At 48.2% G+C, this 17,627-nt stretch overlaps 1 protein-coding gene across 2 annotated transcripts in view; it reads left to right on the top strand.

Annotated features, from left to right (window-relative positions):
• Window positions 1-17,627, top strand: part of CTIF (cap binding complex dependent translation initiation factor) — a 149,413-nt gene that overhangs the window by 5,451 nt on the left and 126,335 nt on the right. The gene's annotated exons all lie outside the window — the stretch shown is intronic.

Here is a 17,627-nt window from a genome sequence, read left to right as displayed (position 1 = left end):
AGTGGTCTGCAAATGCTATTTTGCTTTTGGGTGCTGGCATCTCCCTGCATCACCTGGCCAGAAGCAAACCCCCTGGGCTGGAGGGCTCCTGGGTGCCATGTCTGGCTGCAATGAAGCCAGAGGGGATTTTAATAACGTGTCATCAAAAATACCATCTTAGGTGTCTGGGCAAGAGAGGAAAAGAAAGCAGGAGGGGTTGTGGTTGTGCTGTGGTTGTCAGCTGGAGTTTAATAACAGAGAAATGTTTTATGTTTAAGGTGGTGTTTGCTTTGCATGGTGAGAAGAGACAAGGGTGGATGCCTGCACCCATGGGAGCTGTATTCCCTTGAATTAGGGCGTATCGGTGATCCAAGAAATGCCTCTTCCCAGCCAGGCGATCAGCTTGGAGGCATCTTTGATTACATTTTTCTCTAGCTCGGGAGGCTGGGCTGGCAATCCTAACTCACAGCAATAAATTTTGCAGCTGAAGGCTTTACAGCAGGACGTGGAGGCTTGGCGTGCTCTTGGAAATGATTTCTTTATTTTTCTTGCCACGTGCATGTTTCATCATTGCAAGGTAGTAGATGAGTCAGGCGAAGTTTTCAGGGTCCATGGGGTCTCACCATGATGGCTACAGATGCCTCTAAAGGAAGAGGAGACCATGGATGTGGATGTAGATGCTGAAGAGCTGCAGGGGACCACCTGTGATGAGGTGATGGATGGCTTTCTCCAACAGCTTTTTCCCTTTCTTTTGAGACCAGCAGTTTCTCACATCCTGACGGCAGCTCTGCAATGAAATGCACGCTTCTGGAAAGCTCTTCTGGTGAACGATGAGTTTCCCATCCCTTCCTGTGTCCCTGCTGTGTCCCTCCCTGTGCCGGCCCGGCGCAGGCAGAGGAGCATTTTTTCCTGCCTTTGTGGATACTCGGAGCCGCATCAGTGGTGGGCAGGACGTTATAGCCCTGTGGAACGCTTGGTTATCAGCAGAGCCGCAGCGTCCTTCCGCGCTTGGATGCTTTTATGCAAAGATTCACCCCAGGGTGCTGGTCCCTCTCCCACCTTCCTGGATTTTGGAGCGGCTGCGGAGCACACATTGTTTCTTGGAACTGGCTCCAAGAAAGGATATTTGCATGGCTTTTTTTTTTTTTTAATATATTTGCATTACATGGGGTGAAAAATTTATTTATTGACTGCAAATGGCTACTTTGAAGCTTCTTCTCTACATTTCCGTGATTTTTATTTTTTTTCTAATTAATAGAAATGAGGTTTATGCACTCAGACTTGCTGTCATTTGCTATTTCTCCAGAAGCTTTTTTAACTCAGGCACTAATTTCAGCCAAATTTGACAGAGGAGTGCAGGTCTCAAAAGATAAGAACTTACAGGCTGTAAGAAAGAGGGTGGAAAAGGTAAATCCAAATTTCTTCTTGCCTACAAGGAGAGGCTGCAGGAATTGTGAGCTTAAATATTTTCTGTCTGGGTGCAAGTGGGTCGGTTAACTCAGAAGTGGCTTTAGTTTAAATTTCACTAAATTTTCTTCAAGGAAAAAACCCAAATCACCTTGAACGTGGGGAAGGAGGAACTGGCTATAGGGATGCTGCCTGGGGGGCTGTGATGGGATGATGTGAGATGCCCTTTAAAGGTCCTTTCCAACCCAAACTATTCTATTCTATTCTGCCACACATAGACTTTGTGCTCGTGCATGACCACTGAGCTTGCAGTGAAAAGCTGGTGACTGATTTCTCTCCAGAGTCTCCTGCCTGTACCAGTATCCCGCAGTTCAAAAGGGTTTTCCAGCCCTGAGCTTAGCCTCGCCGTGTACCTGCTGGGGTGGGTAATCAGGTATTATACTGTTACTGCTCCTAATAGTGGCATTTCACGTGCTGGCACCTAGAAGCTCATGTAGAGCATTTGCACACAGGGGAGCGGATAAAATCTGTCCCCAAAAGCTTGGCCAGGCTCTGCCCAGGCTGGCTGCGATTTCCCATCGAGACCGAGGTCACGGCCAGCAGCATCGCCTGGAGGAGACGAGGCAGCAGCGCGGTAGCTTTTCTGCATCATCAGTGGTTCGTGAACTTGCCTTGGAGCTGGAGCTGCTGTTAAAAGTGATTAGTGAACCCCCAGTTCCCAAAGGAGCCGGGGATGATGCTCTGCGTCTCTCTGCTCGTGACAGCCTTTCCCATCACAGCTGCAGCACGAGGCTGCCGTTTCTATCCCTTCCCCTTCTGCCGTCACTATATGCACTTTGATTTATTTATTATTTTTTTTTAACTGGGGATTCTCTTCCTTTTTTGTCAGCTTGGAGAATGATTTTCCTTACGCTCTTCTCTATTTAGGGCTCTGGGGGAGGAAGTGACTCAGCCTTTCCCCTGCTCTGGTTTGCACAGTCATCCGTTGCTGGCTTTGCCGAGGTTTTCCTTGAGCACCTCCAGTTACTCTTGCTTCATTCAGTGGGAGACTGTCTGCCTCCTCGCCGCACGTTTCGGTGGGGAAGGGCACTGTGGGGGAGGATGAGCTTTCCCTGTGTCAGGAGGATAGTAATGCAGCAAGGAGGACACACTGCCAGACCTGCAGCAGCTCCAGGTCTTCTGCTCTGCTCCCCATCCGTGAGCATGGACGTCTGCAGAGAGGCAGACGAGTCCAGCCAAATGAAATTTTGGGGGATAGCCTAGTCATGCTACAAAAAAAATTGATGAAATTTGATGGCATGGACTCCCAGGGAGAGGAGAGCGAAGATGGCTCCACTGAAGGATGCCGTGCTTGCCTGGGCACTGATGGGAGAGGTCTGCCTGGATGATGGATGGATGATGATGTGCGCTCTGTGCAGGACTGCTGCCAGCTTGCCTTTCACGGCAGAGCTGAACTGCTTGCTAAATACCAGGGAGGAAGCATCGCCTGCTCTCCGCAGGGCTTTCAGACGCTGCTGCTCATGAGGGAGTCACTAAATCATCTGCCACTCTGATACCAGGCATTTGGCATGCCATGTATTATATTAAAAACAAGTGCATTACTTTCAGGTTAATTGTTCTCTTCTGGAAGCCAGCATAGCTGGCTGCAAACTCTGCTTCTTTCTAAATGGGAAAAGGGAAAATAAAAAGAAAAACCCAAAGCCCCCCAGAACCTTTTCTCTCCCCATCCAAAACCCAGAGACTCAAACCCTGAAAGCAATTTCAGTCTGCTCAGGAAATTCCAACATGTGACGCTTATTCCTTTGTTTTACGAAGTTGTTGGAGTAGGAATGATCTTTGCCTTAAATTATTCTCTCAAATTTTATCTTCTCTCAAGTTACTGCTCTCAGGAGTAATAATATGTATGTGATGGGATCTTTGCTGGGGAGATCTCACCTCCACGGCAGAAGTCCTGTGCCTTTGCTGATGGTCAGCTCTCCTGGGTGGTCTCTCAGCTCCTGGGTCGGCTCCGGCTGGGAGCAATGTCATGTGAGCCTGCGTTGCGGGAGGTTGGGTAGTGTTTCTCCAGTAGCTTATGCTAATAGGGCTACTGGTGCTTCATAACAAATCCTCACTCATGGCCTCTGTGGTGCACATAGCGGAATTTGACGTGGCTGAGTTTCAGTGAGTGGTGAATTTTAGGGTTCCTGTGGTACAACATCGATAACTCCAGACATGGCCTTATTGAAGCTCATGTGCTGTGAGCAAGGACTTCTCTGGTGGTCACAAGATCCAAGCTTTTTTTTTTTGGTGTATATTAACACCTTATTCGGCACCAAGGATTGTAGCTATTGCTACGGACCTTCATCATGACCCTATTGTGCCAGGTGCTTGAGAAAAACTGAAAGGCAAGGCCTTTTGGCACGGTGGGTGGTAGTCTCATGTCATGGGATTGGTGCCAGCAGAGCTTTTAACAGCTTGCTAATATTGTGTTTGCTCAGCAGGGCTAAACGAAGCTTCTGCAGTGTGGCCAGAACACCTCTAAGGTACCTCCAAGTATGCAGGGGCTACCTGGGAGCCCTCATGTTGAACAGCGAATGTAGTTTGCTGGTAGCAGAAGTATCTTGTTGGGTGCCCCGAAACAGGGCCTTGACTAGCCAAAGTTCTTGGGCTATGGAGCACAGAGCCCAGGACCCAGAAGTTATGTCTGATCTTTACTGGGATCTCTGTTGAATCAGACCCATCCAGTTCAGTCAGATGTTTCTGGAGGTGCGGTAACCTTGCAGGAGGCAGGTTTTACCTGCCCCTCACATTACTTACCTTCTTGAGGAGCCAGCGATAAATACACAAGGAAAAAGGCTGGTTGGAAAGATGGAGATGCTTTGTAAGGAAGCTGTTTCTTTGGTCTGGTGGTCAACAAAAAGCGTGGTACCCTGACGGGGATGCTAGTAGTTAAGTTGTCTGTAGTAAATAAACATAAACTGTCAGAATTTCCACATATTTTTACAAGAAACCCCCCAAAATAAAGCCTAATGCTTCTTGTAATACCCACATCAGATGACACCGCTTCTCCTTCCTGGAGTCTCTTGGCCCTTAACCTGGGTCAGCCTGTTATAGCAGGTGGAGAGTGGGTGCCTGGGGGCATCATGTTGCCTTTTCTGGACAGTTCTGGCATTAAAGTCAAGTTTTATGGGAAGTGCTTTAAACTTCCTTCATGATAAGGTGGTAGCTGAAGTTGTGAAAAAACTTGTAGTTGAGGAGTTGTGGAAATTTAGCAGCTGAGATGAATATTTGCGTGGAGGTGGGTCGGGTGTGCTGGGAAGTCTGAAGTTGGCCATCACCTAGAAATGCTTCAGTAACCCACCTTGGGTTTTGCTTGCTTGTATTCATCTTTTTTTCTTTTTGTTTTAAGAAATTCAACCAAATTGTGACCCTGTCAGAGGCCGTTAGTTAACCAGTGCAGTAGTTGTAAAGCATCCAGTGGTGTTACTCTCAGATCCATCTAAGTGGATGTCAAGAGGTGGATCTGTCGGCAAATCCTCCTCTCCATCCCCTAATGCTTCCCACCTTGTCCACTTGTCTACCAGCATTACACTGAGCTTGAAGGGGTGTCAGCCAGTAGTCTTGCTCTCCTTCCTTCCACGAGTTAATAATTTTAGGGCCAGTTCTTTTTAATGTTTTCATGAACGACTTGGATGTAGGACTAGAAGGTGTCGTAAGCAGGTTTGCAGGTGACACCAAATTGGGAGGAGCTGTTGATTCCGTCGAGGGTGGGGAGGCCTTGCAGAGAGATCTGAACAGACTGGAGAACTGGGCAATCACCAACCGCATGAGGTTTAACATGGGCAAGTGCCGGATTCTGCACCTGGGAAGGGGCAACCCTGGCTGTACACACAGACTGGGTGATGAGACGCTGGAGAGCAGCCATGCTGAAAGGGACTTGGGGGTCTTGGTCACCAGCAAGTTGAACATGAGTCAACAGCGTGCCCAGGCTGCCAGGAAGGCCAACCGCATCCTGGGGTGCATCAAGCACGGCATTGCTAGCCGGTCTAGGGAAGGGATTGTCCCACTCTACACTGCGCTGGTGCGGCCTCACCTCGAGTACTGCGTGCAGTTTTGGGCGCCACAGTACAAAAAGGACATAAACCTATTGGAGAGTGTCCAAAGGAGGGCAACAAAGATGGTGAAGGGTCTAGAGGGGAAGACGTATGAGGAGAGGCTGAAGTCCCTTGGTTTGTTCAGCCTAGAGAAGAGGAGACTGAGGGGAGACCTCATCATGGCCTACAGCTTCCTCAGGAGGGGAGTGAAGGGGCAGGCGCTGATCTCCTCCCTCTGGTGACCAGTGATAGAACCCGAGGGACCGGCATGAAGCTGCGACGGGGGAGGTTTAGGTTGGATATCAGGAAAAGGTTCTTCACTGAGAGGGTGGTTGGGCACTGGAACAGGCTCCCCAGGGAGGTGGTCACGGCACCGAGCTTGACTGAGTTCAAGAAGCGTCTGGCTAACGCTCTCAGTCATATGCTCTGATTCGGCTGGTCCTGTGTGGAGCCAGGAGTTGGACTCGATGATCCTTATGGGTCCCTTCAACTCAGGATATCCTATCATCCTATGATCCTTAAACTAAAATTTTCCACTTATTTCCTTAATTCTGTCTGTTTATCCACTTCATTACAGTAGACATGTCCATTGTGTGCTTCTAGCTCCTGTCTTCTTGGGAGTCTCCCACATCATCCAGTGACACAGATGAAAAGCTGTGGCCTTGTTCTGACAGCACCTACAGTCAGCTCAGGCCATATTAGCTCTCTTCTGAGCATCTTTATTGATTAAAGCATTAGGAGAAATGTCAGCTTGCAAGCAATGGGTTTGATTAGCTAATTACTTTAACAAAAAGGTGGTGAACTTTGATTCAAAGTACATGAGAAACTGTGGCTGTTGTTTTCTAATGTGCTGGAGGGAGGTTGGAGTACATAATCAAATGAGAGCATTGGTCGGGAAGCTAACGAGGAGTTTGCTGGCTGAACATGAGGTCTTCTGCATGACCTACAGAGCATGGAAAAATATTTGTATATATTTAAGGTGGGCTGATGTTTTTTGGCTAATGAGCTCTAGTGACTGCAGGAACTTCATGGTTGCATGAAGCGTGTACAGGACAGTTGAGTCTGTAGGATGTTCTTGTGTGAAGATTGGGTTTAAGTGTTATCAGTCAATCAATCAGTGAAGTACTTAATGTCCTGAAGGACTTCATGTATTGGTGGAGTAACTCTGCAGCTGGCTGGTGGGAAAAGCTTGCTGGTATCAACATGCCTTGTTGGAGGAACAGCTCTGTGGTCTGAAAGCATAAGGCTTCACAAGAACATGTCACATCCAGGACGCTGATGTGGGTTTTAGGGGCAAGAGGGAATACTGGTGAGGTGTTTGCAAAGAAGCAGCTTAGAAAAATATTTTGAGAGATCAGTGAAGGGAGTATCTACCTCCACTGTTAACAAAAGTGAGTGGTTTTTGGAAGGTGGGGGTTCGATTCAAGTCACAATCTGAAGGGAGACCCTGAAGACCGAGCAATTGGTGACTGTTTTCTGTCCTCTGGATTGGAGATTGGGCCCTGGTATTGGACAGCCAAATTGGAGACAGGTAATGGCTCTTGCATCGTACTGATGGGGAGGAAGAGAGAAGGGGAGGTCAGAGCGGTGAGCACATCCTCCTCTTTGGTCTCCCTTTCCCGTTTGCTTGGTCTAGTGTCAAACATCTGGATGTGAGCTTGGTCCAGTTCCCACTTCGGGGCTGTAGCTGGGACTGTTTCAGCTCCTTGGATCTTGAGGGTGCCTGGATGGGCAAAATTGATGCCAAACCATCCAGGAAGGAGAAAATGAGTAATGGAAAACATCTGGCTCCCTTTTTACAGGGAAAAGTACATACATACCCTGTACAACAGTTGCTGTGTGGGACCATCCTCTTTGCCTCCTGGAGCAGAAGGCTTTGCTCGCTGTGATTGTTGTGTATTTGAGCTCCATGTCAACCTCTGTTACCTCTCCTAAAAGTCACCCTGGACTTCCAGACTACTTGCTGCTGGGAAGAAGTTTATTCTGGTTTTGATTAAGCTGGAGGTCAGACCTAGTGGCTTTGTCCTGGAAGTCTGGGCTAAGGGAAGATCCCCCTACTCATGATCCTGCAGTTATTCTGGAGATCCTCTGGTCTATCCCTCTGCTCAGCGCAGGGCCAGATTTTACGTCAAACCTGTCTGCTCAGGGCCTCATCCATCTGAATATTGACACTGTTTCCAAGGATGGAGACCGCACACCCCCTTGGGTCACCTATTGCTCACAGTGAAGGAATTTTTTCTTATATCCCATCAGAGATTCCCACGCTGCAGCTACCAATCTTCAGACCTTGAGGTGAGCAGCTGCTGTGGTTTGCAGCTGGAGAAGGCCTTCCACTACCGGTCTTCTCCATGCCCCTGGCACGTTGCTGTTGGGTTTCTCAGCTCCTTGAGGACATCACCACTTTCTAGCAAGGCAGCAACGTGTGTGTGCCTGTGTGCACTGAGCAGGCTTATCGCCAACTGACCTAATTATTATAATCTCGCTCTTCTCTAGGTAGTGCAGGTTTCCTTGGCTGTCAGGAGGCTTCCCTGGTGTCTCCAAGCTGCTGTTTGATTTCTCGTCTGTCTTTTAATAATATTGTTCATTCACTTGGTCTAGGTAAGCCAGAGAATAAGATTTGTAGCCAAATATAGTGCAGTACTTGTAAACTGCTTTTCCTGCTCTCATGGCCATCCTGCTGGGTTTGTTGGCCTTAGCTTTTTTTTTTTTGTTTTTTGTTCCCTATCCCACTTTTTTGTTCCCTGTCCCATTTTTCCTTCCTTGCTGCCCTGCGCTCCCTGCTGTGGATTCTCCCTTCCCTACCTGCTCCCTTTCCGGTTCATAAAGGTTTTATTAGGGTACAGATATAGGCCAGTTACCTTTTAAAGGTGCCAAATTCTTTTTTCAGCAAGACAGGGATTTGCAGCATGTTAACAGGATTTAACAGCTACTTCAGCATAAATAAAATAAAGCCCGTGAGAGGAAAAAAAAACAACCCACAAAACCAACCCAAAACCAAAACATTGTATCCTGGGGTGAGTTCCCTCTATTCATAAACTTAATTTTCTTCCTGAAAATTGAAGCTGGGAATTATCCCTGTGCTATCTGAAAGCCTCTGCGGTCCCCGTTGGGCAGAGAAGAACCTGATATAACTTGGTGCCTCCTTGCAGGGACAAGGCTTACCGCTAAGCTTCCCAGTTAAACCACCTGATGGGATCAACAGAGGTTAGCAGCACCACGGGGGCTTGGTGGCAGAGGGTTTGAAAAACAAGTCAGCAGCGTTATCCTGAAAACCTGAGGGGTTTTTTTTTATCCCTTTGTCCTGTACAAGATCCAGTTTGACCTGAAAGGGAGCAGGAGAGGATGGAGCAAGGCATCATCCCAGCATCAGCAAGGCTTTATCTGTGTTGGGGTTTCTGCAGCCCTGGGTGTTATCTTGTGTAATGCCTGATAGTCTCCGGAGAGTAGATATTTTCTTCTGGGGCAGAGCAGCCCGTGGAGGAGCTGGGAACAAGCTGAAGCAGAGGCAGTGCTGGGAGGATAAAGCCCGAAAAGCCGACACCCCACGTTGCACCATGCCTGCAGAATTGGGGCTGCAGCCGTCCCCCCTTCTCTTTGGGGGGATATGAGTTCCTATTTTCCTTATTTCCCTCTTCTTTAAAAAAAAAAAAAGATACATGTGACACTTTCCTGACATTCCTATGAGTTTCTAATATATATGTTAATTACAGTAACACTTTAAATTACGTGCTCTGTCCTGGAGAGTGTCCTGGTGCATACCCCAAATTATCCTTAGGTATTCTGAATGCTCCTAAATATCACCCCATAGAACCAATAATTGATGCTAACTGTATTTTTTTGCCACTTAATTAGCCTGTAGAAAAATTGTGATAGTAAGGATAGTTGGGAGGGGATAAGAGGATTTCTAGCCAGTGTCAATCAGCCTAGATATTTTTATTTCGTTAAAACAAGAAACAAAACAATATCAAGTCAAAATTGCTTTGTTCAATCAATGAAATATGTGTTTAAGTATTTTGCACCATGGTGGAGAGCTGTGGAAATTTAGCATACATCACTGTGGAATAAAAGTAAAAATCCTTTGTTTAAAAATACCAAACCCTGGAAGAAAAAAAAAAAACAACTTTTTCCAGCATTTTCTTCCCAGTGTTTTGGCTGCAGTGACTTGACCAAAACTATTTAAAATTCACAAAGCCAAAGCTGGCCAACAAGTGATTATTTCTTTTTAATTATTGTTTTTCTGATGGGTTCAGCCTTTTGCTTCTGCTGAAGGGGATTCATTTCCTCGGACAACTGCAGGTAGGGGAGGTACGTGACCCTTGTCCCACACCGGAGGAGACTTGAGTGCCAGGTGTCACCTCTGGTTCCTGGTGCTGGAAGGTGTTGGGATGCATGGGGGCTGCTCGCAACCAGCAAAGTGTTCCCGTGGGCTGGGGGTCCTCAGCAAGCACTGGGGTTCTTCAGGGTCCCTCTGGGAAGGAAAAGCCCCAAATAAAACTCCAGTGGGAGTGGGGAAAGCCTGCCCCAGGCCCCAGCGTTTTGTGGTTAGCGTTGGTTGCATCTTCCTCTGAAGTCTCCAAGTGCTTGCAGTAATTCAGGGCTAGGCGTGGAGTTTATTTTCTTGAACATTTCTATTGTGTAATTTATTCCAGAAGTGCCTTTTCCAGTCCCTTGTTAAGCTCAGCTGCTTAATTGGTGGGTCTTGGAGATCCCTCAGATGCCCTCATCTGACCTGCACTGTACAGGCATCCGAGAGCTGGCAACACCGGGCTTCCACCTGTAAGAGCCTTTAATGTAAGATGCCATCTGGGATATAGTGTTATACATTCTCTTGATTAAACAAATTCTCCCTTACCTGTTTTCTTTTCTTTTTTTTTTCCCAAAGCTAAATAGTTTGGGCTCTTTATTTGCATGTCTGAGGTCAAAGGTACGTGAATAGCAGGCATCCTGCTATGGTGTTTCTGCTGAAACTGCTGATGCTGCCCCGCTTTGCTGTGATTAGAGTCCTCCCTCCATGTTCTCATTATGGTTAACTACAGGACTGTTAATCTCTTGGGTGTAAGCAGAGGTTGACCAGTGCAAGGGGGTGCAGGAGTGGACTTTCTCAGATGCTGACGTGGCCTTGCATGAGCTCCTTTGATTCCTGCTGCTGTAATCAGTGGGGCTGCTGTGCGGTGAAGGTCATGATGAATATGAAGGACCCTTCAATGAAAGAACAAAAATTAGTGTAAAACTAGTTTGTGGATGTGTCTCTGGGTTGTCCTCATGTCTGTAGGTCCCCCAGCAGCTGTGGGGGTCAGTCCTGGGCACAGCTGGTGAGTTTTCCACTGCAGATGGGGTCTTGGGGTGGACATAGCTGCCCTGAAAGATGGAACCTGTTGGTCTTGGAAGTCTGCAGGTGGTTCTGGGTCTTCTAGTCCTCGTCCAGCCCTGTAGGTTGGAACAGCATTTTGTTTTGGATCAGGAGGCAGGTATTTCTGGCACTATCCCTGACCAGGCTGTGTGGAGAAAAAGCTTCTCTTGGTGCCTTTTGGCCTGGTTCCCTGAGCTGCTGGGTATTTACTCAGTGCAGTCACCCCAGAGACATGCTGAAAACTAAGGCCAAACTTCTGGTGTTTATCAAAGACTCTCTAGATCTATGATCCGTTCCCTGCAGTAGTACCTTGAAGCTCTGAGACCTCTTTCCTCCTCCCAAAGCTAGAAGAGAAAGCCAAGCATTTAAGGTAAGTCCTAGCAGATCTTGTTGCATTTTACAAGAGAGGGAAGTGAGGCACGGTGGAGGAGCCAGCAATACATCCCAATCACACGTGCATAGGGGACTTGGGTTCGCAATGGATGGAGTACTTGGGCACAAGGAGCAGCTCAAGGATGTTTTGGGATGAACTTGAGGTTCTTGTCCCCAGTACACTGGCAGCAATGCTGGAGCTCAGCAGGGTATCCGAGACCTGGGGTTTGCAGAAGGGACTGATGTCAATGACTGACAGCAGGGCACGTTAGAACATATGATTGGTAGATCCCAAGGCTGAACGTCAGCTGGCTTGATCTGGGCCAGTCGTCTAGACTGTCATTGCTGCTGGTGGAAGTAAATAGACACTTCCAAAGCTCACTTGATCTCATGTTCACCTCAAACTAGGTCAGCTATCGTGTCCTGGAAGTACCTGTCTCTCTGTTTGCTTTGTATTAATGAAAACCTCCCTGTCCTCCACGAACCCACCGGGGCTCAGCTGAATTGATCTGCTTCATTTACCTCTTATTAATCAAACCCAGCAGTCCCCTGGGTGATAAATGTAGCTGCGCAAATACTTGCAACATCTTTACCCCCTGGGGTTTGGCAGTCTGCTCTTCTTCCCATCCACATCACTGGCTTCTTATCACCCCTCACTTGCTGTGATTTACTGGGGGCATAATGGAACGTGGAGCGGGGCTGCCTGGGAAGGGCTTTTGGGGAGATGTGGAGCTGCGTTGCAGCTGCAGAGCATCCAGCAAGCAGAGTGATAGTCTGGGAGTGATTGTGAAAAAAGGCACTTCAAGCCTCAAAAAGGAGGCTAGTGACTGGCCACTAACTCCCGAAATTTCTGTCCAGGGAGGTGCTTTGCTTGGTATTTGCAGGGCTGGTTCCTTAAGAGAGGTGTTTTTCTGGTGAATTGGTTCAAGCTGTCTGATGAGCCACTGGAAGGAGCTAAAAGCTGGGGATGAATTCAAGAGGAGGGTGAAGCTCATGGGCTTGGTCCATGCTGCTTAGGCTTGGGGGAGGATCTGATCCCCACCCGTCCAGGGCTGAGCATCACCTGCTGCTGGGGCTTTGGCCAGCGTGGTGAGTGTACAGGGAGCTGGAGCTCATTCCTTCCATGCGGCAGCATCCCTCGGCTTGGCAGGACCCTTCGCGGGCGCTGTGGTGTCGGTGCTGGGTCATGTCCATTCCTGGGGCAGCTATTGGGAGCCCGGTGCAAACCCTGGGTCTGGCTGCAGATCACCTTTGCTCTTCTAATGCTATGGGAAACTACACAGGAGAATGTGCAGGAGATCCTTGTAGGCTGAAAAAATGGGTTTAGGGTCTGCAAGGGCATCTTCCCAAGCTGTGAGAACTGTCTTAGATGGTGCCCTTTGCCCACAGCAGTCTTAGGGTGCTGGATTTAATTTGGATGGTCCCTCTGGTTGCAGTGAGAATCACTTTGCCAAAACACAGTCACTTTGCTGGATGGAAACCTGCTGCCTGGACCATGTCCAGTCCACGTGGCCAGGAACAGGAGCTAAGGAGGACACTGTGACCAGTCCCAGGTGAAGGAAAAGCTTTGTTAACCGACTCAGTCCTGGGTGAAAAATCCATCCTTAAATGTGCGAGGGTTGGGTGCCTTGCTGGGGTGTGTGCCTGGCTCTGTTCTTCTTCCCAAGCAGAAGGTTCAACAAGTAAGTAGGACATGGGAGATGGTGCTCGTGGCTTTTTCCCTGTCTTGGCAAGTGGCTGCAGCTCTTATATTGGTAGATTTAAGTCTGGAAGAAGCCAGAGGCAGGGACAGCGGTCCTGGAAAGCTCAGCTCTCGTGACACTGATGTCCCTGATCCTTGGGCAGTTCTGTGCCTCATTGGACCTGCTTGCGTGGTGTTGAACACTGACTCTACAGTGTTCCCTGTCTCCTTGTGCTTCCCCAGGGCTTTGTTTGCTTCCCTGCCTCTTAATTTTTTATTATTAGACCAGAAGTGTTATGAGGAAGGGACTTCTTTTCCTTCTGCATGTACAGAATTGCCAATTTCCTCAATTCTTGTTCTTTTCCACTAGAATATTTAGAATATCTCATTGATGGCGGTGCCATGGCCAGTGCCTGTATGGGAACTGATAAGGTCCACAACTGATGCTCCTGGGGTGGCTGTGATGTAAAAGCCAATCTGCTGCTTATTTTATAACTTGGAACATTTGAATGTGGTGGAGGAGTGGGGGTCCAGGACCCAGAGGCAGGTTTTGGAAATTTTGTTTGTTTGTGGGTGTTGTTGAGTGGGTTTTGGGGTTTTTTTTATAGCACTGAAGGTAATTAAAGATTCAGAAAATCTCTGAATATACTTATCTGTGCATGGAGTGTTTCAGATGAGTTTAACTAGCTCAGCAAGGGGCATGGTAAGTTGTTTATTTTCCCTTTCTTCTGCAAAATGGCAGAGGTTTACTGCATGATTTTTCTTTCCAGTTTCAGTTGAGCAGCTCCTGTTAGGCAGAAGACAGACGTGGTCCCTATGAATGAGCCAACACTGGGTCGCAGGGAGTTGTCTCTCCTTGAAATCTACTTTTTGTCTTGCTCCTGTAACTCAGGTCCAAAAGTCACCAGATCTGAGGCTGGGAAGGATTTTTCCCCTTGGCCGAAGCAGCAGGAATCCTGGGAGGATTTGCTTCTCTCCACTGCTGATGGTGCAGAAGGTGGCTGATGCTGCAAAAGGCGTCTTGCTTCCTCATTCCCATTTCTTCTTTAAAAGACCTTGAATATGGGGGGGCACTTGAGGCTTTCCTGCCCCCCTTGTCACAAAGAAGACCTTCATTTCCAAAAAAGAAGAAAGCTGTGGTGAAGGGAAGCAATCGGTAGGGATGGAGGTGAGATTCCATGAGGATGTGAACCTCATGAGGTTCAACAAGAACAAGTGCAAGGGCAACCCCCAGTATCAATACAGGCTGTGGGATGAAGGGATTGAGAGCAGCCCTGAGGAGAAGGACTTGGGGTACTGATGGATGGAAAGCTGGACATGAGCTGGCGGTGTGCACTTGCAGCCCAGAAAACCAACTGTGTCCTGGGCTGCATCAAAAAGCAGCGTGACCAGCAGGTCGAGGGAGGGTATTCTCCTCTGTACTCCGCTCTGGTGAGACCCTCCTGCAGTACTGCGTCCAGCTCTGGGGGCCCCAGGACAGGAGAGACATGGAGCTGTTGGAGAGAGTCCAGAGGAGGCCACAGAGATGATGCAAGGGCTGGAGCACCTCTCCTATGAGGACAGGCTGAGAGAGTTGGGGTTGTTCAGCCTGGAGAAGAGAAGGCTCCAGGGAGACCTTATAGCACCTTCCAGTCCCTGAAGGGGCTACAGGAAAGCTGGAGAGGGACTGTTTATCAGGGCCTGTAGCGATGGGACAAGGTGTTTTAAACTAAAGGAGGGGAGATTCAGACTAGATATAAGGCAGAAATTTTTTATGCTGAGGGTGGCGAAACACTGGCACAGGTTGCCCAGAGAGGTGGTAGATGCCCCATCCCTGGAAACACTCAAGGTCAGGTTGGATGGGGCTCTGAGCAGCCTGATCTGGTCGAAGATGTCCCTGCTTGTGGCAGGGGGGTTGGAGTAGATGACCCTTAAAGGTCCCTTCCCACCCAAACCATTCCATGATTCCTGGGAGGAGAGGACCAGCTGGCTCCTCCTAGCATAAAATCTCCTCCATCCATCCAGAGTGGCAGCTCTGGCGTTTTGGCTGGCAGCCGAGGTATGTCCTCTGAATGCTGCTAAAAGCCAGTGTATGGGTGCAAAAACGCTCTTTGCCAGCAAACCATGGGCATGGTTTAATAGGGATTAAGCACCCTCTGCGCCTGCCCTGATGCTGCTCCTGCCCCATCTCTCCTGACCCACAGGATGGATTACTTCAGCGGGTTGACATCTCAGCTTAGAGTTGGATGTGTCCTTTAGGATTACAGGGCTTTTCACAGTGTAAGTGCCCATTATATTGCCTGGGTGCCGGCAAAGAAAAGATTTACTTTCTGATAATAGTTTCCCTTCAGTTATTTGCAAAATATGGTACGTGGCGGCCGGCGCATGGTCGAAGCGTGCGGTTGCAAAGTGTATGGATGAGCTGGTTATTATAATGCCTTTATTTGGGATGTGGGCTGTGCTCTTTGCCTGCAGAGCACTGCCTGTGCAGGGAGCTTTGCACCCTGACTGCAGCTTCCACAGGATCAGGGCTCATCCCCTGGGATTGCAGAGGAGCTACGTGAAATACACACCTGAGAATTGCTACATGCGGTGTGCATCATAGGCTGGGCTCACGTGTGTGCACGGTGTACGTGTGCAAGCTCTTCTGGCAGGAGTACATCCTTCATTCATGTCTTCTAGCATAATTCCTGCAGCCGTCATGTCCTACCCAGCCTACCAGTGCAATGCTGTGTGCTCTCAGAGGAGAAACAGTGCAGCTCCAAAGAGGACATCGCAGAGCCTGTGTGAAGTCTGCATTTTTTGCTATTTCTTCAACTATTTTTATTTGGCGACGTTTCCTTTGGAAAAGTGAAAAATGACAAGGATAAGATGCAATGTGGGCTTTTATTCCATTAAGTTTGAGTAGAAGCAGAGGAATGTGAAAATGGATTATGTGTAACAAGTCACAGATTGTAGTATCAGCTGATGGATAAATAGGTTATAAACTCAGGCTGTTCTTGATTCAGAGGTTGGTGGTTGTGAATTTTTTTACGACCTGTTTCAGGTTTTATTTCTAGAAATGCTGATGTATTTCCATGTATAGAATTTGTGTAAAAATGGGGGGACGGGAAGTGTGCCTTGCTGTTGTGCTGCAGCCAGAGTGATGCTCCAGCAGACTCCTTGCCCTGGCATCCCATGTAGCGGAGCATCCCACTGCTCCACTGACAGTGGATGACAGTGCCAGATGCTCCACATCTGTCATCCATCAGATTGGCCGTAAACCCACCTCCATTCACCTCCTGAAGTTAAGACAGTGGTTTTATTAGCTGTGTGCTGATTTTTCCTTTCTTTTTCTCAGCAACATCCATCACAAGCCAAAGGTAACATCTTCCCCCCCGGGCAAGGAAGCCCATCTGGTGGGAACTGCTCCAACCTCATGCACAGATTTGACACACTAAAAGAATTTGTCTTTCTAAAGGTGACAAGGCTTTGGTTTTCTTTAAAAAGAAAAAAAACAAACCCACCTCCCAGCCACAAAAAAGTCCTTATGGCAGTGAAGCAAGCCACGTAATAAGTTACTGTCTGAGTGAGAACAAGGGATTTCTGACTTTCTGGTTATTCCTCTCCCTTCCTTCATGGATCACTGTATCATGGCAACTGTTTTAGGTTGGATTCTGTGGCTTTTTGCGCTTGGTTGTCTCCTTGCTCTCTCCTTTCTTTTTTTTTTCCATTTATTTCTGTGTTTATTTTAATGATTCTGTTTCGATGCACTGTGTCATTTGCCCGCTCTGTGGCATGCCATGCTCATGGATGGCACTGCAACGTGGCAGCTGTTGGGCTCCTGTCCTGTCACTTGGGCTTTTCTGCATCACCAGCTACCAGAAACGAGACCTGAGACTGGAGGGATGATGAAATATATAAAATGCTCAGCCAGCTATGGATGCATCAGTATTTGAAAAGCCCAAAGCTAGCGCCAGCAGCAGTCACTCGATGTGGTTTTCAAAGGTGCTTACATTTTAATTAGAAAAGGATCAGATCCAGGATATAATAATTTATATTGCTGTGCTTGATGCTTTGGCATCTGGAAAAATACTGGCTATGGAGCAACAAATCCAAACCAGACACGTGATGCTTCATCTGCGCGTGTGGAGATGCGGTAATACCTGGATGGAGGGGGTCATGGTTCATCCTGATTGCTTTCATTTTCCATAGTAACTGTTCCTGCGGTTTGCTGGGTACAAAAGCTGGCCACCGGCAATAAAGATAAAGTGCTCCTTTCATTCACTGAGATGCTCTCACCGCTTTAGAAAGGCACATTGCTAATTACTTCTTGTTGGAAATCAGCTGGATTAGGAGAGACAGAATATTGCTGCTGAAGGAGCTCATTAAAAGGAGATGCTGGGAAGCGAGCAGGCTGCCCGCTGGCCGCAGCCATTCTGATAGGCAGGAGTTCAAACCCCAAATGCAGACGGTGAAAGGTCCTTCTGCCTGTACTGCTGCCAGAGCATTAGCTAGCAAGCAGTTATTTGCAGAGATAAAGCACACAGAGGGTTTCACCTGACCTGAAGTTGCTGATAAGAAGCAGATAAGAAGTACGAGAGTTGTCCTGTACCAGCTGGTCTGTGTGGTCAGAGCATTCCTCACCTCCCAGGTCTGGGGCTGAAGGGACCTCCTTCCCTGAGCACGTCGGCACTGGCTTTGGAAAGGCCAGCTTGGAGAGGACAGTGGGCAGGCAGTGAGAGGGAGGTGATGGTGGAGGGTTTGACCGTATGCCGTTCCTCTGCCCAGCCCCAGGGAGGCA

This window comes from Grus americana, chromosome Z, assembly GCF_028858705.1.
Source record: "Grus americana isolate bGruAme1 chromosome Z, bGruAme1.mat, whole genome shotgun sequence".
Classification (NCBI taxonomy): Eukaryota; Metazoa; Chordata; class Aves; order Gruiformes; family Gruidae; genus Grus; species Grus americana.
Note: the sequence above shows the minus strand (reverse complement) of the source record. Positions and strands in the feature narration are given on the sequence as shown.